General features: G+C 40.2%; 1 long non-coding RNA gene across 2 annotated transcripts in view; it reads right to left on the bottom strand.

Annotated features, from left to right (window-relative positions):
- The window catches only part of LOC307188971, a 363,612-nt gene that overhangs the window by 311,448 nt on the left and 29,478 nt on the right, over window positions 1–22,686 (bottom strand). For both annotated transcript variants that reach the window (XR_013829086.1, XR_013829087.1), the window contains exon 2: window positions 13,233–13,355. This is a non-coding gene — a long non-coding RNA (uncharacterized lncRNA). The remainder of the gene's footprint in view (window positions 1–13,232; window positions 13,356–22,686) is intronic.

The raw sequence follows: 22,686 nt of genomic DNA, 5'->3' as shown, positions 1-22,686 counted from the left end.
CGCCTAACACTTTGCAGGAACTAAAGAAGAAACTAAAAGAAAGCCAGTGTAGCTGCACTTTCCCGCACAAGGGCTGAGAATGTTGTGAGTTCACGCAGGTCTTTGTAGGCCGTATTGAAGTGAAAGGCTACCAGAGACAGGGAGAGACATGTTTTAAAACATGTTATGTTTTAAAAGATTACTCTAACTTCTTTGTAGAGAATTAGTTGAAATGGGACGAAAATATAAGCAGAGAGATGAGACAGAAGGCTTTTGTGGTAGTTCATGTGGGAGATGACGGAGCTTAGGCTAAGACAGCAGTGGAGGTAACGCAGAGAAGTGAATGGCCTTAAGATGCACTGATGGTGGACGTATGCTAACACATATATATGGAATCTGAAAAAAAAATTGGTTCTGAAGAACGTAGGGGCAGGACAGGAATAAATATGGAGACATAGAAAATGGACTTGAGGACACGGGGAGGGGGAAGGGTAAGCTGGGACGAAATGAGAGAGTGGCATGGACATATATACACTACCAAATGTAAAAGAGATAGCTAGTGGGAAGCAGCCGCATAGCACAGGGAGATCAGCTCGGTGCTTTGTGTCCACCTAGAGGGGTGGGATAGGGAGGGAGGGAGGGAGATGCAAGAGGGAGGAGATATGGGGATATGTGTATATGTATAGCTGATTCACTTTGTTATAAAGCAGAAACTAACACACCATTGTAAAGCAATTATACTCCAATAAAGATGTTAAAAAGAAAAAAGATGTACTGATGGTAGAAATGAAAAGACTCCATGTGGAGGGTGAGGGAAGGATGGGAATCAAACCTGGCTCTCAGGATTCTGGAGGTGTTGTTCATGGGTAATTTTAGTCAATTGAGTCTTTTCCTTGATGCTGCAGTCACTGTAGAGCATTCATGTACACATAGCTTGAGATAATCAGATTCATGTTCCAAGCTTATTGACATATTTCTTATTCTAGGCAGTAGCAACCTGGTGGTATTTTTAGCAGGAATTTATCCTTCTTGTATTCATATTGAGATTGTGTTAGAGCAATAATGATATATTTATACATCTGAAAGTATGAGGAAGAAAGAACTGAGTTTTTAACCACCTTCTGTGGGAAGGCAAAGATGTGATTTTTGGTAGTTACTGACTGAGGAGAAAAAAGGAATCTTCTCATCCTAAGACAGAACACAAGTCTAATTCTTCCAACTCATGTAGATCCTTTAAAAATAAGGACGTTAATATTAGGAGGAAAAACAATTAATTGGGAAGTCCTCCTGCCTAACTGTTCACTATTATATACACCCCATTTCTTTCCATTCTCCAGTAAATATTGACATGGCCCCCATTTCTTTTTATATCGCAGGTTGGATGAAGAGAATTTAAGATACAAAAAACAGATACAGCTATATAATAATAAGAGCTAATACTTGTACTTGTGCTCTAAATAGTTTACAAATGGCTTTTACATCTGTTATCTCACTATGGTACTTTCAATTGAATGATTATGTCCCTTTGAAAGCTAAGAACATCAGGCACTGTCCTTAGTGGTTCTTATGTATTAATTGAATCCTTAAAACAGCCTAATACTCTAAGGGTTTGGGGTAAACACTAAAAGCATCACTTGGACATCAGGACAACAGATTTTTTTTTTTTTTTTTTTGCATTACGCGGGCCTCTCACTGTTGTGGCCTCTCCCGCTGCGGAGTACAGGCTCCGGACGCGCAGGCTCAGCGGCCATGGCTCACGGGCCCAGCCGCTCCGCGGCATGTGGGATCTTCCCGGACTGGGGCACGAAGCCGCGTCCCCTGCATCGGCAGGCGGACTCTCAACCACTGCGCCACCAGGGAAGCCCAGGACAACAGATTCTGATTTTGGACAACAGACTGATTTTGTAGCATTCTGCAGGGCCCTGTTTGGAGGCACTCTGCACCAATAAAAAGACCCTGCTCCAGCAGAGGGCGCTACAGCCTATTGCTCTGTCTTCATAAAGCATGAGATTCACCTAGCACAAACAGGCAGTCTGAGCCAGCTTGCACCAGACGATCTGGAACAGTCACTCAAGGCCATTTTTGGACAAACCTGCATATCATTCCACATATCCCTATTCTTTAGACACTATTATTATACCCATTAAGAGATGAAGAAACCAAGACACAGAAAGGTGAGAGAGTGTGCCCAAGATGGCTTCAGAGGCTCTGTGCGGCCTCATCACTTTAGTACCTGCCTTCCTACCATGCTGGGAGAGTGCAGCAGGCAGCAACACCCTGCCCCAGGGGAAATGCGGAGACTGGGTCTGGTAAGTGCTGGTGACCAGACAACTCCCCGCCCCACCCCCACTGTCATCCAATCCTAGAGGGCAAGAACCAGGGTGTGAGGACTTGATCTGAAGTCAAAGTCTGCAGCCCTTCACCAAGGTGAAGATCAACTGGATAAGAACTGAAAATGAGGCAAACAAGTTCGATGTCCCAAAGTTTACTTGCAGCTTGTTAGTCTATATACCCTTAGAATCTGACCCTGCTACCACACCAAAAGCTGCTGCAGCTGCCCTTGTAGTTATACACAGATTAGTTGTTGCATTTATGACCTGGGGTCAGATTCAAAGAAAGAAGGTATCCTGAGCTATATGAGCTTATGACTTATTAGGAAAAAATCGTAGAACAGGAATAGTCACACTTTGAGAGCTCTTCAAAATACCATTTTCTACCTCAAGTAAAACCTCAGTAAAAGTACTGAACTTATATAAAATTTGCTAAGAGGTGGCAGTACAGCCTGTTACAAATTTCAAAAACATCAGGAGACTTGAATTCCAGTTCTAGTTAATAGTGCCCTTGGTAAAGTAACTTCACCGCTCCAGGCCCCAGTTTCACATCATAAAACGAGGATGTTGGATTGGCTGATTAACCCTGGTGTTCTAGGGGGAAAAATAAACATCTTACTCTTCTAATAAACATGTGTGATCAAACAGACCTGGAATGATTTCAACCTACAAATGTCAACTGTCAAGATGCAAAGAGGGGGCTCCCCTGGTGGCGCAGTGGTTGAGAGTCTGCCTGCCGATGCAGGGGACACGAGTTCGTGCCCTGGTCCGGGAAGATGCCACGTGCCGTGGAGTGGCTGGGCCTGTGAGCCATGGCCGCTGAGCCTGCGCGTCCAGAGCCTGTGCTCCACGACGGCAGAGGCCACGGCGGTGACAGGCCCGCGTGCCGCAAAAAAAAAAAAAAAAAAAAAAAAAAAAAAAATGCAAAAAGGTCCTTTAGACATTCTGGTCCCAATCTGAGAGTTGCCTGTAGTGCACACCTTCAGTGGATTCATTCAATGATCAGAGGAAACCTCCATTCTAGCGAGGAATCTCAGCACTTATTTCCCATAGGCAAAGCCTCCAGGAAAAGTTGTCTGAATCAAAAAGGAAAACAGTTGATCAAAATTAAATATTGCCAAGTTGCAGCCCATGGAATACAGAGAGGATTCTTCTCTCACATTTTTAATCAGAGGCCAGAATAATAAATAAATAGGTAGCACCTACTACTCATATCATTGAATGTGCTCTCTTAGTGTCAAAAGTGATCAGACCCTCCTTTAATCAATACTTTTCCTTTCCAGATCTCTCTCTGAATCTAAGTGTGGCCACAATTCAAATAGTACCATCAGGGACTCAAGAAGGTTTTAACTGAGAAAGGCCTCTCAGAGAGGCCACTTAATTTGGGAAGCTATTCCCAGATTAAATCATTCTCTGACCAGCCCATAGGTGTCTGGATAACCAGATTGATTCTCTTATTTCTTGATTTTTTTTTTAAGAAAGCCAAATGTCATTAGAAGCCTTTCAAAGTTAATAAGACCATCTCAAGAAGAGTTCAGAAGAATCTACTCAGAAATTCATTAACTGTCAATCCTTTTATATACATAATAGATAAAAATTGATAGCAATAATTAAATTTTAATTAGGAAAACGCCTAATGATAGATTTCACAGTCTCTTTTAAATGCCATATATGTATGCATTCATTCATTTATTCAACAAATATTTCTGAGTGCTGAATATGTGCCATGCCCCACACTAAGCATAAAAGAAATGCATGAAAATATACACACGACCTACCTAACTTATTCACAGGACAAAATGTGGTTCCTAAGAAAATGTTTATAGAGTTTGCTATTCACCAAACATCTCATGCCATCAGGGTATTCTCCGTCTGCTTTGCAAAGACTAGGATCTGGAAAATAATATCCAAGTTTGATCTCAATTTCATGGACTGAGCAAATATACTCCCTGTCCAGAAAAATCGGTTCTGGCTTCCGAAAGCCTGTGTGCCTTGGAAGATTTTGAGTTGATTAGCAGGAACTGTGCTATTTTGGGGCCGAAACCATTTCTGCTTCAAATAGCATAAAGTTGTACCCCAGGAATGGGGAAAATGCCAAAAGTAATTTCCAGCATTCCAGAAGATTAAGAAATTGAAATCCAAATATTTGGGGTAAAAGCAAGTGTATAATAAATGTTTATCCAAAATTTTATACAAGAATATTATTATCTGCATGCGCCAATGTCTGGGTTTCACACCCATTCTTTCTTTTTCCATATAATCAAATGGTACATACTATTCCCAAAGCAAAATACGCAAGAAGCTGTTTTCTTTTGAGCCTCTTTATTACAGATATACATTCTTTTGTCCATCTTTCCAGATGCTCTGAACCCCGTAATGGGCAAGAATCCCAGTGGCCATTTGCTTTCTACTATTTTACACATGGGAGAATAGGAAGTTCTGAGGGGTCTTGCCGAAAGTCGCCAAATTAGTGACAGAGAAGTGAACAGGCTAGACCTGTAACTTCAGATCCCTGACTCTCCACTCAGAACTGTTTCTAAGGCATCATCTGACTGCATTCTAAGGCATCATTTGACAGTAGCTATTGCAGCTAGAGACTTGAAAGAAAGATGGCTCAGTCTTCTCCCTCAAGGATTAGAAGAGATTATTGCAGAAGAAAGTGTGTTCGTATAACTCTCCTTTCAAGGGCTTCCTTTTGCTTCCTTGGTTCTTTAACAAAAAAGTAGTGACGCTTTGATTCATGCTCTACAGTTCTCCTTATGGTGTATCTTCCAAATCAGCCTCCCTCTAGCATTAATAAGGAAAACAACGTGAAATACAGCAGAGTCACTGGTAGTGGACTTGCCTGAGCCCTGCCTCTTCCTTCAGGACTTCTTAACTGTCTTTTACATTAAGTTGTAAAAAATGTACCTTTAATCACCACCATCCCCTTTAGGATTTCAAAGGAATAGCCTAGCAGTTCATCTTAGAGATGCAAACTGTTCCCTGACTCGCTCGTTTATCTCAAGTCACATGTAGAAAGTTCCCTGGCAGCTGCTCAGAGGAACAAAGGTGAAACCTCCAGTTAAGAATGACTTACGTGCACTCCTCCAGCCGAGAGTCGCTCTGTTTTGTTACCTCCTTTGCCCTGCTTTAAGAGGTGAGAGCCTCTATACTCAAAATTCATTTATTCCTGTTAAGGGTAGTTATCTCAATTTTTGATGATGCCTCCAGCTATCGAAGAGATGATGCCAGGAAGATGTTTCTCTCCACTCAGGAAGAAAATATGAGGGACTATATATGACACAGATTGGGTCTCAGTTCATAAACAAAGCAAATTAGTAAGCCTCTTTAAAGCACAAGATTCAAATTTAAACTTCCCGACAGGCTATGCTTTTATGTCTTTAAATCTAAATGGCAGTGGAGATATAGAGTAAAGAACTATGAAGGCAACTTTTGTGATATCAAGTTACCACGTTTATTAGAAGAGATAATTACACTACGCTGGGTGAATGGGTAGCCTCTGAGATAAGGTTCCATCCCATCTCTCTCTCTTTCTCTGCCTCTATCTCTATCTCTGTCTCTGTCTCTACCTCTCCTATCTTTCCTAGCTGAACTTCTTTAAAAATTGTCACTGCCCCCACTGACTCCTGAATGAACACACTGCCATTTGACTTTGGTCCACACCACTTCTTTAAAACTGCTCTCTCCAGGATCAGTAACATCATCCTTGCTGCTAAATCCCATAGACATGTTTCAATCCTTCTCTCATATAATGGGGGCATTATATAGGAACTTCCCTTAACCTTGAACCCTGGGGGAACTTGCCTTAATCTCCCTTAATTCTATGGCCACCCTTCCAGAGTGAAATCCTGAATCCAACCTCTGTTTTCCATCTCAGGGTAGTACATCTATTGCCTGTTGAGAGAAAGATGCAACAGGAGGAGGCAGTAGCTTCTAAATAGGTAGCAGCAAGTATGGGCAAAGGGGCCTGGCCCATTAATACTAAGTGAAATAACTCAGGGTTCTAGAGAAGTTAAATACGTGGGTGTCCTCAGATTTAAACAGCCACTTTGAAAGAAAAACATATTAAAAGAAAATTTGGTTTTAGAAAGTGGGAAGGATGTGAAACTGAAATTCCTTTTAGAGAAGCATTTCCCAAGTAATTTGGGGGTTTTCATTTGTTTGTTTGTTTTTAATCTTGTTATGGTTTCTAAGGTATATATAGACTTAAGCTAAATGACTTGGATTATTGCATTTCCAAGCTGTTCACAGCCCACTTCTAAATACGATGAATAAATCCTAGAACAATCATGAAAGGAGTTTCAAAAATGATAAAACTATGTGAGATTTTTTAAATCTCAAGAAAAAATAAAATAAAAAGTGAAAATGGGCTCATCGGTCTCTACTCCCTGATTCTGATATAATTATAACTTTTTGGAAAAGTTTTGCAAATTATGCTCATGGCGTGCTCGGCATCTCACAATTCTCTTGTGGTGAAGGGAAAATGGTCTTTTGTAAAGTATAAATTCTGCTATTATACTCACTCAATTGCTTGTGCCTTCTAGAAATTTTTTTGTGCCAGAAACTGTCAGGGACAAAGGATACAAAAATTTGTAAGGCCTACACCTGCCTCTGGGAAGTCTCAGTATAATGGGATGAAGAGATGTTTAAATACATCCTTGCCGTCACTGCATTAGGAGTATGCCCTAGATTGGCGGGGGTAGGAGAAAGGTGTGACCAATTTCACTACCAATTAAATTTAACAAGATACCAGCTCTATTTTTTAATGGAAATAGTTTCAGCTATTTTGCGTTTTATTATAATGTTTGCTATTGGGTTTTGGTAAAAAGAATCTATCATACTTAAACAGTTTCCTTTATTTCTAAATTACTTGGAATTTTTATTAGAAATGACTTTAATTTTACGATGGCTTTCAGGCATCTATTGATATAATCATTGACTTTCTTCATTTAATTTGTTGATGTAATAAATTACATTGATAGATTTCCTAATATTGAACCACCCTTATGGTCTTAGAATAAACTCTACTAAGTCTATATTATACAGTTCTCATAATATGCAGCTGGAATCAATTTATATGCTATACAGAATTTTTATATCTATATTCATATAGAAAATTATAGTTTTTCCTTTTTTATAATCTATTGATCAACTTTTAGTATTCAGGTTATGCTAGCTTTATAAAAAGAATCAGGAGGCCTTTGCTCCTTTTCTATGGCCTGGAATAATTTGAATAACATCGAATTTTTTTATATTAAAGGATAGATAAAATTTTGAAAAACCTATATATGTTCTTTCTTTCACAACTCATCTCTCAATTTGGAATAAAAGAAATTTCAGGAGACTACAGAATGTATACATTATTTCGGGAATTGTTTAGTCATTCTATAGATGCATTTGTCATAGGTTGGATTTTCTGAAATAGACTGTGTGATGGAGACCTGAGTGCACGGAATTTATTGGGAAGTGCTCTTGGGAGCACTGACCTGTAGAAGAGTGAAGGAAGCAGGATGGAGCATGGAGAGGGAAGCTGAAAGGAGTAGGGGCACTAGAGCTAGGATGGCCCTCCAGGGTTGTCCTTCGTATTACCCAGTGTTCTCCAGAGAGACAGAACCAACAGAAGATACATGTATCACCTACCTCCAATAGGAAGGAAAGATAGCTAGATAGATGGAGATTTATTTATTATAAGGAAGAATTGGCTCATGTGATTATGAAAGCAAAGAAGTCTGCAAGCTGGAGGTCCAGGAAAGCTGGTGGTGTAGTTCTGGACCAAGAAGGTCTGAGACCCAGGAGAATTGATGGTGTAAGTCCCAATCCAAGAGCAGGAAAAGACTGATGTCCTAGGTCAGCAGTCAGGGAGAGAGAGAATTCTCCGTTCCTCCACCTTTTTGTTTTATTCTGACTCAACAGACTGGATGATGCCCACCCACACTGGGAAGAGCAATCTAGTTTCCTCAGCCCACCAATTCATATGCTAATGTCTTCTAGAAACATCCTCACAGACAGAACTGCCAATGGGCAGGGAATCTCACCTTGGGTGAATCAGCTCCTGCAGGCCAAGGACAAGTCTGCGGGAGAGACTCAACTGTGAGCTATCCTCAGCCAACACTTGCAACGACTGAGGGAATGAGCACATGTTGGTCCTGAATGGGTGGGTCTGAGTGGTGCACCACTATATCCACTGCACTTGCTTTAGTTGGACTAAAACTTTCACTTTGTCCGCTTAGAACAAACATTAGCATGAATCAATAATTTCCAGGTTTTCTAAAACTTCCTTATGCCTTTATGGAAACTATCATGTCACAACTTTATCTGGAAACTTGGATGCTCAGTGGACTTTAGCATGGTAATTTTCAAAGAGGACCACTATAAGTACATGAACAATTTTTCCAGTTGGCAAATACAATAATTTTTGCATTCAGGAATGAGAAGTTTTGGCCTCTCGGATGAGAGTTTCTCTCCTCACAACTTCATCTCATCTCACAAGTATACAGCAGTCATTGTAAAATGTCTGCAATTTGTTATACTATTGCTTTAACATTTCCTGCTTCATTGATCAAATAATGTTCTTCAGGGTTACAGAATTCCATATAATATTGTGCCACCTAATGTGTCCATTTTTTTAAGGTAAACTGTATGAAAATTTGATATTTTATATCTATCTTATTTACTCAAGAAAATCACATTTCTTACCCTACTATGAGAACATCATTTATTACCCAGGGGTTCAATGTTCTCTAAGATTTGCTCTCTATCTAATTAGTTTTATAATCCAATGTCCTAACTCATGCCTTCCCACCTACCTCTCCCCTAACCTGAATCAAGCTAGGTGCAATGTGCTTATGTACACTGTAATATATTTCACAAGTGCTGTCTTGATGTAGTTTTGAAGTCATATCTAAAAATTCTCAATTCCCCTTCATGGGCAGTTTGCTAAGCTGCACACCAAACACTTTGCTTACCAGGCTCCCACTCTCCAGGGCCACTAGGCATGCACGCCAACCGCACCCCCTTATGAGGCTTCCACATTCCCAGGCCAGGTACTAAACAATTAAGGAAAGCCTCTATGCTCCAGAGCCATGTAATTATTCAAATTAATCAATCCTCTAGGAAGCCTGCAAAACCTAGTTACCACATCCACTCTGCTTGCTACGCACAAACCCCACCCAGAGCTTAGCTTGTGTTACCCTGTCCCCTGGTGCAACCCTTTGTGTGGCCCTACAAACAGCCTTCTCTCCTTGTAGCTGTAAGTAACAAAGAGCTCTGCCTTTCATCTACTCCAATGTCAGTGTATTGTGCCCAGCCACCCAAAGAATCTTTAAGTTTGATAACACACACTCTTTTGCTTGTGCATTCGCTTCTCCGCCTCCAGACATTTACTTATCCTGTTTTCCCCTAGTGTGACATCCGACTACCTGCCCTTCATCCTCAATTGTGAATAGCCTGTCATTTTTATTCAGAGGGAGATCTGAAATTCTGTTTGCAGGGACACTTTTCCATGTCTATGTTCCTCATCTGTCCTCTTGCCTTTCTTTGGGCCACTGTTAAGGCACACATCCCTTTGTTTTATATTACAGTGCTTTATGGGCAGATCTGTTGTCTTTACCATTTAATGCAATATCTGAAAACACTACAGTATTTTAGTTTCTTTGACTGCCCCACAGTCTCTGGCATGAAGTCTATTATAAGGCAGCGCCCTCAACACATGTTTATTGAATTCACTTTGTTGGAGCGCTGCTATGCAACTTCAATCCTGGCTGAAAGTGACAAGCCACGTTCCTGCCATTCTGATGCTCCTTTCTTCTGCCCCACTCTGGTACAAAGTGGAAGGTTGCAGGGGTGCAAATGAAGAGGATGGAGGGAAAGCAAATGCTGAAATGAAGGTCTACAGTTCCTGCCCCAGTGGAAAGGGGTAAATAGAAGCAAAGCAAAAAGAACACTAAATGACCAAAATACTTCATGACAGTTTCCTTATAAGGACACACAGAAGTTGAACAACAAATATCTGTTGAATGTAACAACCAGGTTTCAGAAGCCTAAATTGACTGTTCCAGGATTAGATCACAGATCGTTTGAGTTGCATGAATATGGAGGACCACACTGGACCAAAATTTTTCCTATTGCAGTTAATCTGCTTCTTTGAATTATTCACATGGTAATTAAGTTCACTTGGCCCCTAATTGCATAAGATATTGTTTTAAAGACAAAACCCTTTTTTCTTTATAATTCATGAGTTGTGGGATTTTTTTTTTCCCCTGGAAGAGTCTTTGAAGTCTTATTCTAAAATAGTTTCTTGAGTTAAAAAGAAAAAGAAAAGAAAACATCTAATAAAATGTTCTCTCTTGAATTACAATTAATTTAAGATACAGGGTGCTTAACAGATATCTCTAAGGAAAAGATGGTTTGGTTTTGTTTTTAATGCAAAGTACTATTTGCACTGGCAGATTTGTGTAACTACCACATGGCTAATTAAATGAATTTAATGACAAAAAGCATGTATATTCAAAGTAATAAAAAGCTACACTGAATGTGGACAGCTCTCAGCCTGGCTATCCTTTCTGTTCTCCTTCTCTCAGTGTGTCTGTCTGTCTGTCTGTCTCTCTCTTTTTCCTCTTTCTCTCTCTCCCTACCTCTACCTCTAAAGGCATCTCTCTCATTCCTTACTTTCTTCCTATTACCTACTCTTCTCCCCATCCTGTAGTCTAATTCTGGAGGCAGCCAATCAAATATGCTCAGCTCATGACCATCTGATCTACTGAACCCTATCATTTTTCAAGGTCATCTCCTGGGTTTGGGCTGCCTTAAGTCTAAAGCACACTCCGGATCCAGACCTTCCCTGCACAAAGAACAATCCAGTCCTGCTCTCCCAAGTCATGGCTGTTGACAAAGCAGTTGAAACTAGAAAGGGATGCTGAGTGACAGACAAATTCAGCCAACAATCATTCTTATCTTCCATTTTTCCATGACAGAAAATAGGAGCTGAAAACTTACAGTGAGTCTAGGTTTCAAAAATTTATAATTGGGACTTCCCTGGTGGTCCAGTGATAAAGAATCCACCTTACAATGCAGGGGATGCGGGTTCGATCCCTGGTCAGGGAACTAAGATCCCACATGCTGCGGGGCAGCTAAGCCAGTGCACCACAACTACTGAGCTCACGCACCTCAACCAGAGAGCCTGCTTGCCGCAAACTACAGAGCCCATGCACCCTGAAACCCGCGCACCACAACTGCACAGCCCACGTGCCCTCGAGCCGGCACACCACAAATAGAGAAGAGAAAACCCACACGCCACAACTAGAGAGAAGCCCGTGCACCACAACGAAGCGCCCATACGCCACAACGAAAGATCCCGCATGCCTCAACTAAGATCCCGCGTGCCGCAACTAAGACCCAACGCAGGCCAAAATGAATAAAGTAAATAAATAAATAATTAATAAACCTTTAAAATAATTCTAATCAAACTGCACAAATCTTGGTCTTTGGTTTGGACTTTGGCAGGACTTCAGGATGAGTCAAACCAATGGATATTTAATAACCATCTGTTTCTTCCCAGCACTTAGCCTCATGTTCGAACACGTCTAGAAAACAAGACAGAACTCCAGAACTGTACAAGAGCTTAGGAATTCTTTTTATGCTATAAAGGAGAAAAATTGAAACCTGGAAAACTTGGATTTATGTAGAAGACCTGGCTCTTGCCTTAGAGAAATTTTTTTTTTTTTTAAAGAAGATGTTGGGGATAGGAGTTTATTAATTAATTTATTTATTTTTGCTGTGTTGGGTTTTCGTTTCTGTGCGAGGGCTTTCCCTAGTTGTGGCAAGCGGGGGCCACTCTTCATCATGGTTAGAGAACTTTTAAACCTAGTTCATGATACAAGACATAGTCCTTGACACAGCTTTTTAAAAAAAAAAAACTCTGAGCAAACTTTAATCGATTGCTACATTGATTAAATTTTGAAGCTGGAAAGAAACATCATGAAAACAGCATCTCACATAAGGAGATCCAACATAGCACAGTGGTTTGGAGCCAGGCTTAGGCTGGGTTTGAATTCAGGCTCTACCACCTACTTGCTCTGTAACTTGGGTGAGTCACTTTACCTCAGTATCTTCATCCATGAAATGGGAATAATAATAATAATACCTGCCTTACAGGGCTATTTGGAGGACTAAATGAGTTAATATTAATAGCACATTTAGAGCAATAGTTGCTCTTATTAACAGTGTTATGACTCCAGATATCATTGTGGAGGGAAATCCCTCTCACAGAGAGATGAGTTTGATGGCTTCTGGCATAAACCAGAAAGCCTATGATGAGGTGTGAATTCAGGACCACGCAATAAGGAATCCCAGGCAGTGCACCAAAAGAGGGATAAATACATGGTAACTGAGCAGCTCTAGGGGCTGAAATAGAGTGAAGAATTAAAGGTGAGCCCACGAGTCTTTAGCAATTTTGGAGAAATAAATGTTAAGCACTAGACAGTGTATGTTTTCACAACTTTGGAATGAAAATATCCTTTAACATCATTTATCTAAGACACCCATCCCCACAAAGATTCACAGATTCCACCACTTCTCATTATCTCTCACAGTCTCTCACTCTCAGGGTTCAGTATTACTTGGTTCTTTTCATTCCTCACTTGCACATCCAACAACATCCTCATCAAAAATTCCCCTAGGTGTCTTTTTGCCTCCCAGCTTACTTTGCTCACTCCATTTCCCTAAAATTCCCACTAGTTCCCACCACACCTGGCAGAATCTGTATTACAGGTGTCAGCATAACCACATACAGTGTCACCACACTTGACTGCACAATGACCCAGCAGAGAGTGTTAAAATCCCATCTCAGTGCCCCCTTGTGTGGTGTTGGGACTGCAGTGTGTGCATGTGTGAAGCAAGATGTGAAGCAAGAAGCTTTCTTACCTCCAAACACAAGACTTGGTGTATGAGCCACTGCTTCGATCCTCCCCTCCACTCACTTTATGCATGCCCTCTGAAGCTCTCTTTTCAAAAAAAACCATTGGGAGATGGGGCCCAGCCAGGGATCTGTGAGGATCAAAGGAAAGTACAAAGGTGAAATTTGCCTACAGCCCTTTTCCTGTTTAAGGGGCCAGTCTCCCACAGGCTTCGTTCTCTTCATATTTCTCTTTCTTTGTCTTTCCCTACTTACTGAATTTGTTCCTGTATAGTTAGAAATAAATGCATAAATCCAGAAAATGAAAAAAAAAAAGAAACATCTAGTACAAACCTTAAATTTCTATGGATCATGAAATATAGGTCCAAAGATGTTTAAGCGACTTTCTCAAAGGCCCCAACTTTCTATATTCATCACAGATGTGAAAACAGCTTATTATCCTCTATTGCTCAGAATCTAGTACATACTGGCCACCATAAACTTACTGTATGACATCTCAAACTATCTCACAACCACCCCATGAAGTGGATATTATTATGCCCTTTTTACAAATAAGGAGTCTAAAGCTCAGAGAGGTGATCTATCTACTAAGAGTCACTCAACTAGTAAGTAGGGGAGATGAGTTTTAAGCCCAGGTCTTCCAACTCTTGCCATTATATTGAACTTCTACCACTTCTAGTGCCAGGACGTGGCTGGACTTAGGTCAATATCTACATATTCTTTTCTCCTATATCTGTACATCATTCAGGACTCTTATTCATTTGTGTAATTTTTCATTTGATCAGCATTGTCAACATATAAAATGAGAGTGCCTGGATACTGGCCACTCCCTCCAGTGGCCCTTGTCTCTTTTACAATCCAGCCACTCTTTGTTGGAATTCTGTTGGCATTCGTTAAATATGCTTTGGTCTACAAGTAACAAATGACCCAGTTCTCAGAGGCTTAAACCATGAGGGTAGTTGAATTAGGCTGGTATGGGCTCAAAGATTGGTGAGAACAATTCAGAATTGGCTAGTTTCATTTTACTATGCCCTTCACTTACTACCAAATTGGCAAAAATATTTTTTAAATGTACACGAACCCAGGGAGACAAGTTAGTAATTCTCCTATGCCTCCCCATCCCTGTTTCTCAAGAGTATTTCCAAATTTGGTGTCAAAGGATGGTGCCAATACAAGGAAACCACTAACTTAGAGGAAATCAGAATTGTCTGCTCACTGCCATTTAGCTGGGAGAGAGGGTAACTACCACACAAAATGGTCTGCCCTGCTATCATATAAGGAAATTCTTGCTGCCCCAATTAGTTATTTCCATGTTCTATTTCTCACTGCATTATCAAACCTACAATATCTTACCCAAGAGCAACCATGGTGTAAGTTAGCAGATCAATAATGTCTTCCAAAACCCAGACTCCAAACAAAACAGACTTTTTAGAAAATTAAACTCTATCAGTCTCTACGTATATGCTTTTTATCTCTTGTTTGTCACTTCAAGGTCACACAAGCTGCCCCATACAGATCCAATCATCATTTCATCACACCAGCATACCGAGCAGGGGAAAATGGGCAAAGGGGACAAACTTCCTTCTGTAAATCCTTTTATCTGAACAGGAAAATATTTCACAAATGCTCCCTAGCAGACTTCCTACTGACGGGTTATTGGGCAGAACTGAGTCACATGATCACTTCTGGCTGCAGTGGTGTCTGGGAAAATCTGACAAATGGGAAACAAGCTCCATGACTCACTTAGACATGTGAGTCAAGGCTGACTCAATCCTTAGGCAGGGCACTTGACCTTTCTGACCAAAATGCAGGTTTGCTTAACAAGGACGTTGAGGGGAATGGCTGTTGGTTACATACTAACAATGTCTGCCATACAGACAGTACATATAGCATGACTAACAACATTTTTTTGCATGATTTATGACTTGGGGGAGAGAACCCGTTTGTTTACACGATCTTAAATTAAGCGATAGCTCCATCCTGTCTAACGTTTTCTCTTGATCCAGCTTTACAAAGCAACCAAACTCTCTCTTAATTTTTCTGTTTTGTTATTTGTTTTAAAAACTCTGAAAGGTCTACAGTTTTCATTGCCCAATTTTGTACTTTGCTATGAGTCATTTTGCTGGTTACCATTATAAAAGGCCTTGCAATCAAATGCCCAGCAAAAACAAAAAAACAACGAAAAAAAACTTAATAATGCCCAATTCCTGATGTCATCTCTTACCCTTCATTTTTAGGCTAAATAATTGATGGCTCTTGTACCAAGCCTGCAGGTGACAAGTCTTCCAGAGGCTTTCCTATAGCAGTGGGCAAATCCCTAATTCAAATCAGCACAAGCACATTCTTTCCTTACGGGTTTATGTTTTTGAATTTTTCTTCTCTCTGACGCTTACTTTGACCTTTAGATCTTTATTTTTTCCTGCTAATCAAGAGCAATCCAAAGTGAATTTCCAAATATTCCTTTGCTTCCTCTCTTCTTCCTTCTTCCCTAAATGAATCTAAAGAATAAATGATTTTTGTTCCTGACTTTATCTAATATTATTTTTCCTCCTTTTTCTCTTTTCCAACTACCTCCCGATTATTCCTGAGTATTTAATGATCCTTACCTAATTGAGAACTCCTCTTATTCAAAATTCAATTATATACGGACTGTGAGTCATAAATTCAAAATTAGTGGACTTCCGTTGTAGTCACCATGATTTGTAGCAAATATTATACATGCAAAATGCCATGACATTTTTTTTTGTCTCTATACAAATGTTTAATGCAAGTCATTAAAATTATGAAGGTGGACACAAACGAAGGACATAGGGAGAAATCCTGAAAAATTTATAAGGCGTGTGGCCTGATAAATGTCAATTAATTACACAGAACTAATAATTAATAACTTAAAGTATAATGAAAATGGGATTGTACTAGTGTTAGGTTCAGCTGTGAGTAACAGAGACCTTCAAAATATAATAACTTAATGTAGAGAATGTATTTCTCTCCCACTGCTTTTAGCTCACTAGCTCTAACTTGGTCAGGTAGCCAAAGGGAGTCTATAAGGAAGGCTAAGAAAGGGAGTACCTTGGCCCAGTGTCGCTGTGCTCAGCTAGCCAAAGGGAAGGAGGTGTCAGGGTAGACAAGGGAATATACAGTCCTCTAGTTTGATGGTTATGCTTAGCTAAAAACTTGCAATTGATTACTTAAGAAGAAGAGAAGTATGACAATGGGGAGATCACCGACAGTCTCTCCTGCATCACTGCGACTCTGTGAACTGAACATAAAACATGTTTTCAGTGCGTTCACAGTTTTACTCCAATGCGCCGCCTCCTAATCCACGCATTCTCAGCAGGGTGATATGGCTCCCAAGGGAGTGGAATTGGTTCTTGCAAGGGGAAAAGCAGGGCAAAAAAAATCTTACTCTTACTATGTATAAAACACAGAAATATACATACAATACATAACAGATATACAGTGTAACTGTGGTATTAAAATTTCATGGGGGAGGCTTCTAGAAAAAAAAATCTCAGAAGGCTCTTTGAATGGTGGGGGGTAGGGGGAAATACTGAAAAAAAGTTGAAAGACATTGCTCTAACCTAACAGAGGAGTTTTCAGAAACACAACTCAAGGTCACAGAAAGAAACGTGCCTTTTGGCAAAGCTCCTTTTTAGTATTTTACATATACATACATGGTTATATAACACAAAAAATAGAAAGGACATGTAATTTCAAATTGTACTGACCATTCATTCAGCAATTATTTTTGAGTACATACATGTGAAAAAATATGCTGGGTGCTGGGGACACAGCCAAGAACAGAACAGACACTTTTGCTCTCATGGGGTTTACAGGCTACTGGAGAAGGCAGATGATAGACACTGATGCAATGACAAGGTCAAGTGCCCAAGGCCTCTGAATTCGAACCTTCTTCATGACTTCCTTGCCAAGTGACCTGGGAAAATTATTACCCTCTATAGGCCACAGTTTCTGCCACCTAAGGTCCACCTAACAACATTTTTGTAAGGATTCAAGATGAAACTGAATATATTATGACCATTATGACCATGTCTGGTACATAGTAGGTGCTTAAGAAAATAGTATCATTCATATTATTATCTGGTGGTTTCCTCCTACATAGTTTGGCTGAATCCAAGTTTTTCTCCTACCTTAAATTTGACTAATTGTGTCCACTCATTGCTTTTTCCTCCTTTACCCTTCAACTCATCCTGTTAATATTTTGATGGCTCCAGGACTAGATTTTTCATTTGGGGTTACACATGGTCTAAAAGGCCTAAGGCCCAGAAAATCTAGGACATATGATCATCCATACTATTTCATCTATTCATTCAAAATGTACACGGCACACCTACTACATGCCAGGAACTATGTTAGGTTAGGCGTAAGGAGGCTGGAAAGAACAAAATGGACCCATCCCTGTACCTGAAAAATGATGAACGTTTATAAGTCTGAAAAGAGTAATAAAGAAAAAGACTATATGCTGTAGGAACATTTGAAGATCTTGCCTGATGAGAAAAGTCTCCTCTGAATGATGAAGGGATCTGATGAAGGCAGGGAAAACACATTTCAAAAAGAGGGAATGAGGTGTACACATCCATGAAATGAGATGGAACAGAGAATGCTGGAAGGATGTCCAGTAAGAACGGAGCACAGAGATGCTAGTCATGTTGGGGCACTGGCCTCACTGTCTAATTGCTACCATGTTCCCACCCTTCCTGTCCTTCTTCCTATTTTAATTTTGTCTCTCACTAAAATTCCAAAGCTGCCCTGAAAGGAGCTCAACTTTGTCTGTCTTTCTCTCACTTTGTCTCTCTCTCTCTCTCTCTCTCTCTCTCTCTCTCTCTCTCTCTCTCTCTCACACACACACACACACACACACACACACACACACACACAATTAATCAGAACACCACCACCACCACCACTGAATGAATCAGAATCTGCATTTGAAAAGCTCCTCAGGTGATTCACATGCACAATAAAGCTAGAGAAGCCTGCTTGGTCTAAAGCAAAAGACCCAGGGTTATACCTCGCCCTAGGCTCTGTTACGACCACCCTGATCTCCCATTTGTTTTCTTATTGTGGCTTACGTTCCTCTAAGAACTAGACAATCTGATCCTTTGATGAAATGGTTTGTCCAAGAAAGGTTCCAGTCTCCTGAAAAGTGGGGTGGTGATATGAGACCACAAAGAAAAGCATTTTGATGTCATCCCATCCCACATCCCAAACTTACACACTATTCTCTTTTACTTCCTATTTTAAATAGTTTTTTCTTTTGGGTGTGTTTAGATTTTGTCAAGTTAAATTTCTCTCCTGCTCTTCCTAAAATGAACTTTCTAGCTCTGGAGTGTGTTATGTAAGGCTAGACATCTTCATTCCTATGTTCTTAAAGCAAGTTTTGAAATAATTTATTTTGTATGCTATTTTGCATGTCATCTCCCAAGTCTCTCAACCTTCTAAGCAATGTGCTATAGTATAACCTAAACATATTTTTTCCTAATATACGGGAAGGATCCTATAACTCTTCTTTTTTTTTTATCCTATAACTCTTTAAATATATTTCCTTGTTTTGTGCCAAGGTGCCATATCTTATCATCATATCTACTTGATGCACCCGTAGTCTGCCTCTCCCCTACTGAAATCACCCCCATTCATCTTCCTGCTGGAATTTCAAAGAACATACATACCTGCAGGATACAGTAAACACGTAAGAGGATAATAAACAGTGGGCATTTTTTATTCAGGGACTGGAGCAACTCTCTTTCCCGCTCCAACGCCCACTTGCCTGGAACTTCTGTCATGGAAATCCTCTCTTCCCATAGCCGGTGTGTTCAGAACAGAGGGTGGGATCACTACCCCATTTTCAGGCACCCTCCTCCCTCACTGGTGTTACACGCAGAGCTGCCACTGTCTCCACAGACTTTTCTCAAACTCGCCTCAATCTAAGGCCTTAAGCTTCTTACTATGTAAGAACTGGGTTTATTTAGATCTTCTACTCTCTACTCAGGATTCACCCTTCCATTAAAACTGCTCCCAATTACAATATCCCTATTCACTCTTTGCCCACTTACTCTTTATCCCTTTGTACTCTTCAGCTGGTATTTGTGGTCGTCATAAGGGCTTCCTTGTATTGGTCACAGAGGGAGATGAGTCGTTAGCAAAAAGAACAATTGACATCTATGGAGTGCTGACTGTGGTCCAGACACTATGCCAAGAAATTTACATTTTTTATCTTATCCTCTGCATAAGCCCTTGATCAGAGATCTATGCCCCAAAGTGCTAGCTCTGGAGTCTAACTCCATGGATTTGAATTCCAGCTCCACCACTTACTATCTATGAGACTTAGGGCCAAGCACCTAAGCTTCCTGTACTTCAATTTCCTTTTCTATAAAATGAGGATAATGATAGTACCCACTTCATTGTTATTAAATATTATTAAAGTCTATTGCATGTAAAATGTTTAGAACAGGGCCCAACTCAACCAATTTTAATTATTGATACTATTACTATCACCATTTTACATATGAGAAAAATAAGGCACGAAGAAATTTTATAACTTGCCCAGGTTACCTAGGTGTTGGTTATTGACAGAACAGGCACTTTGCTCTGAAGTGTATGCAGCCAGAGGAATTCAGGAACTAAACCGTATAACTTCAAAGAGACAGTGGAAGAATCCAACTGTGTAGTCAAGGCTAGACATTTAATGGTGTGGCACAGGAAGTGCCCAGAGAGGGATTACACATCTGAACAGTGCGAAGCCTCTTGATGAGGCTTATTACACAAGCTATCTCTCTCCTACCAAAAACCGGGGAAAAAGAAAAACCCTCGCACAGAGGGACACAGAGAAGAACACACTTTTAGAAAGTATACATTTAGAACAATGCTGCACACTCAGAAATTCTAATCTGCACAGACTTGTGCAGTATCAAACAGGAACAAAAACAGCTAAATCTTACCTATACATTCATCTATTCAACACATATTTACTGAGTACCTACTATGTGCCAGATAGGATTCTAAGTGCTAGATACAGCAGAGACACAAGCCCCTGCCTCCATGGAGCTTACATTTAGGGGTGCAATAAATACACAAACAATTTGAGATAGAAAAAGAATTATGGATAAAATAAAAAGGGTTAACGTGGTATGATAAAATTTTTATTCTTTAAATGTCAAGAAATGTCAAGGTAGAAACTGAGAATTCCCTGTAATGAGTAAGTATAGCTGTCCTGGGTCAGAGTAGTGACTAGTATCACATGGACTGACATGGAACAGCACAGAACCAAGAAACAAATCAAGAAACCACGTGGAACCAGGCCCTCCAGAAGAGGATCCAGACAGAGGTAGTGTAAAGGCATTCTCCTTAGCCACTCTTAATAAGAAGTGATCTGCTCCGAAGTTATCAGTCTATATGTCTGTGCTTGCTTTCTCAACAAGCCTTTTTTTGCCACTTTATAAAATCTGGAATTAAAATAGCCCATTCAGGTATTATTTGATGGTGTTTGAACAGGACAGAGCTACTGATAGTTATGGTTGCAGTGCTGGAGCCTGGAGGAGATAAACCCCAATAAGCAGCTTCTTCTACACAAAGGGGCTTTGACTCTGTCATCCATCACATCTTTGTCAGTTTATCTTCCACTTTTTGACCTTTTTCTGTGCTGTCTTTGGCCTATGATTTGCACAAAGTACACTACAAAACCTGAAGCTCCCATGTTACTATAAGAAACCAGAGTGAAGTTAGCTTATTTCTACCTGTCCTTTAAGTCCACTTCCTGCTTCATAGCATGGCTACTGTGTGCTCATCTTTTAAACTCCTGAGGTCAGAATCATGTGTCATATATCTGAGTCCCACACAGTGCCAGGCACAATGCCTTACACAGAGCAAGTTACATCTGTAAAATGTAGTACTCTTTATGCTTTAAAAAAAGAAGGTGATACAAAAATTAATTCAAGATGGCTCAAAGACCTAAAAGTAAGAGCTAAAACAATAAAGCTCTTAGAAGAAAACATATCAAAGCTTCATGACATTGAATTTGGCAATGATTCCTTGAATATGACACCAAAAGTACAGGCAACATAAGAAAAAAGTAGATAAATTGGACTACATCAAAACTTAAAACTTTTGTGCATGAAGGACACCATCAACAGAGTGAATAGGCAACCACAGAATGAAAGAAAATATGTGTAAATCATATATCTGATAAGGGGTTAATAACCAGAATATATTAAAAGGTCCTACAGGGCTTCCCTGGTGGCGCAGTGGTTGAGAGTCTGCCTACCGATGCAGGGGATACGAGTTCGTGCCCCGGTCCGGGAAGATCCCACATGCCGCAGAGCGGCTGGGCCCGTGAGCCATGGCCGCTGAGCCTGCGTGTCCGGAGCCTGTGCTCTGCAACGGGAGAGGCCGCAGCAGTGAGAGGCCCGCGTACCGCAAAAAAAAAAAGGTCCTACAATTCAACAACAAAACAACAATAAACCAATTTTAAAATGGGAAAGGACTTGAAAAGACATTTCTCCAAAGTATCTATACAAATGGGAAGTCCATAAAAACATATTCAACATCACTAATCATTAGGGAACTGCAAATCAAAACCACAGTGAGATACCACCTCATACCCATTAAGGTGACTGTTATTAAAAAAAATAGAAAATAACAAGTGTGGCGAAAATGGAACCTCTGTGTGCTACTGGTAGAAATGTAAAATGGTGCAGCCAATATGGAAAATAGTATGGCAATTTCTGAAACAAATTTTAAACAGAATTACCATGTAATCCAGCAGGTCCACTTCTAAGTATATACCCAAAAGAACTGAAAGCAGGGACTCAAACAACTATTTATACACCTATGTTCACAGCAGCATTATTCAGAATAGCCAAGAGGTGGAAGCGATATAAATATCCATCCACAGATGAAAGGATAAACAAAATGTGGTATAGATCTACGATGAAATATTATTCAGCCTTTAAAAAGGAAGGAAGTTCTGACACATGCTGCATCATGGATGGACCTTAAAGACATGAAGTTAAGTGAAATATGGCAGTGACAAAAGAACAAATACAATATGATTCCACTCATATGAGCTGCCTAGAGTAGTCAGATTCACAAAGAAAACAGAATGGTGGTCTCCAGGGGACTGATGGGGGAGAAATGGGGAGTTGTCATTTAATAGGTACAGAGTTTCAGAACTGCAAGAAGAGAAAAGCTCTGGGTGCGATGGACGATGATGATGACTGAATGTACTTAATGTCACAGAACTATACACTTAAAATGATTAAGATGGCACATTTTATGTATATTTTACTATATAAAAAAGACTTCAAACGGTAAAGAAGGCAAAGACAAAGAAAAAGAGGAAGAGGAAGGAGTAGAAGAAAGAGAGAGTCGGAAGAGCAGCAAGAACAACCACAATCTGTTTCACTATCTGGAGACAATTGGAAACATCTCCCCCACTGCTTCCAT

Source organism: Stenella coeruleoalba (assembly GCF_951394435.1).
Source record: "Stenella coeruleoalba genome assembly, chromosome: 7".
NCBI lineage: Eukaryota > Metazoa > Chordata > Mammalia > Artiodactyla > Delphinidae > Stenella > Stenella coeruleoalba.
Note: the sequence above shows the minus strand (reverse complement) of the source record. Positions and strands in the feature narration are given on the sequence as shown.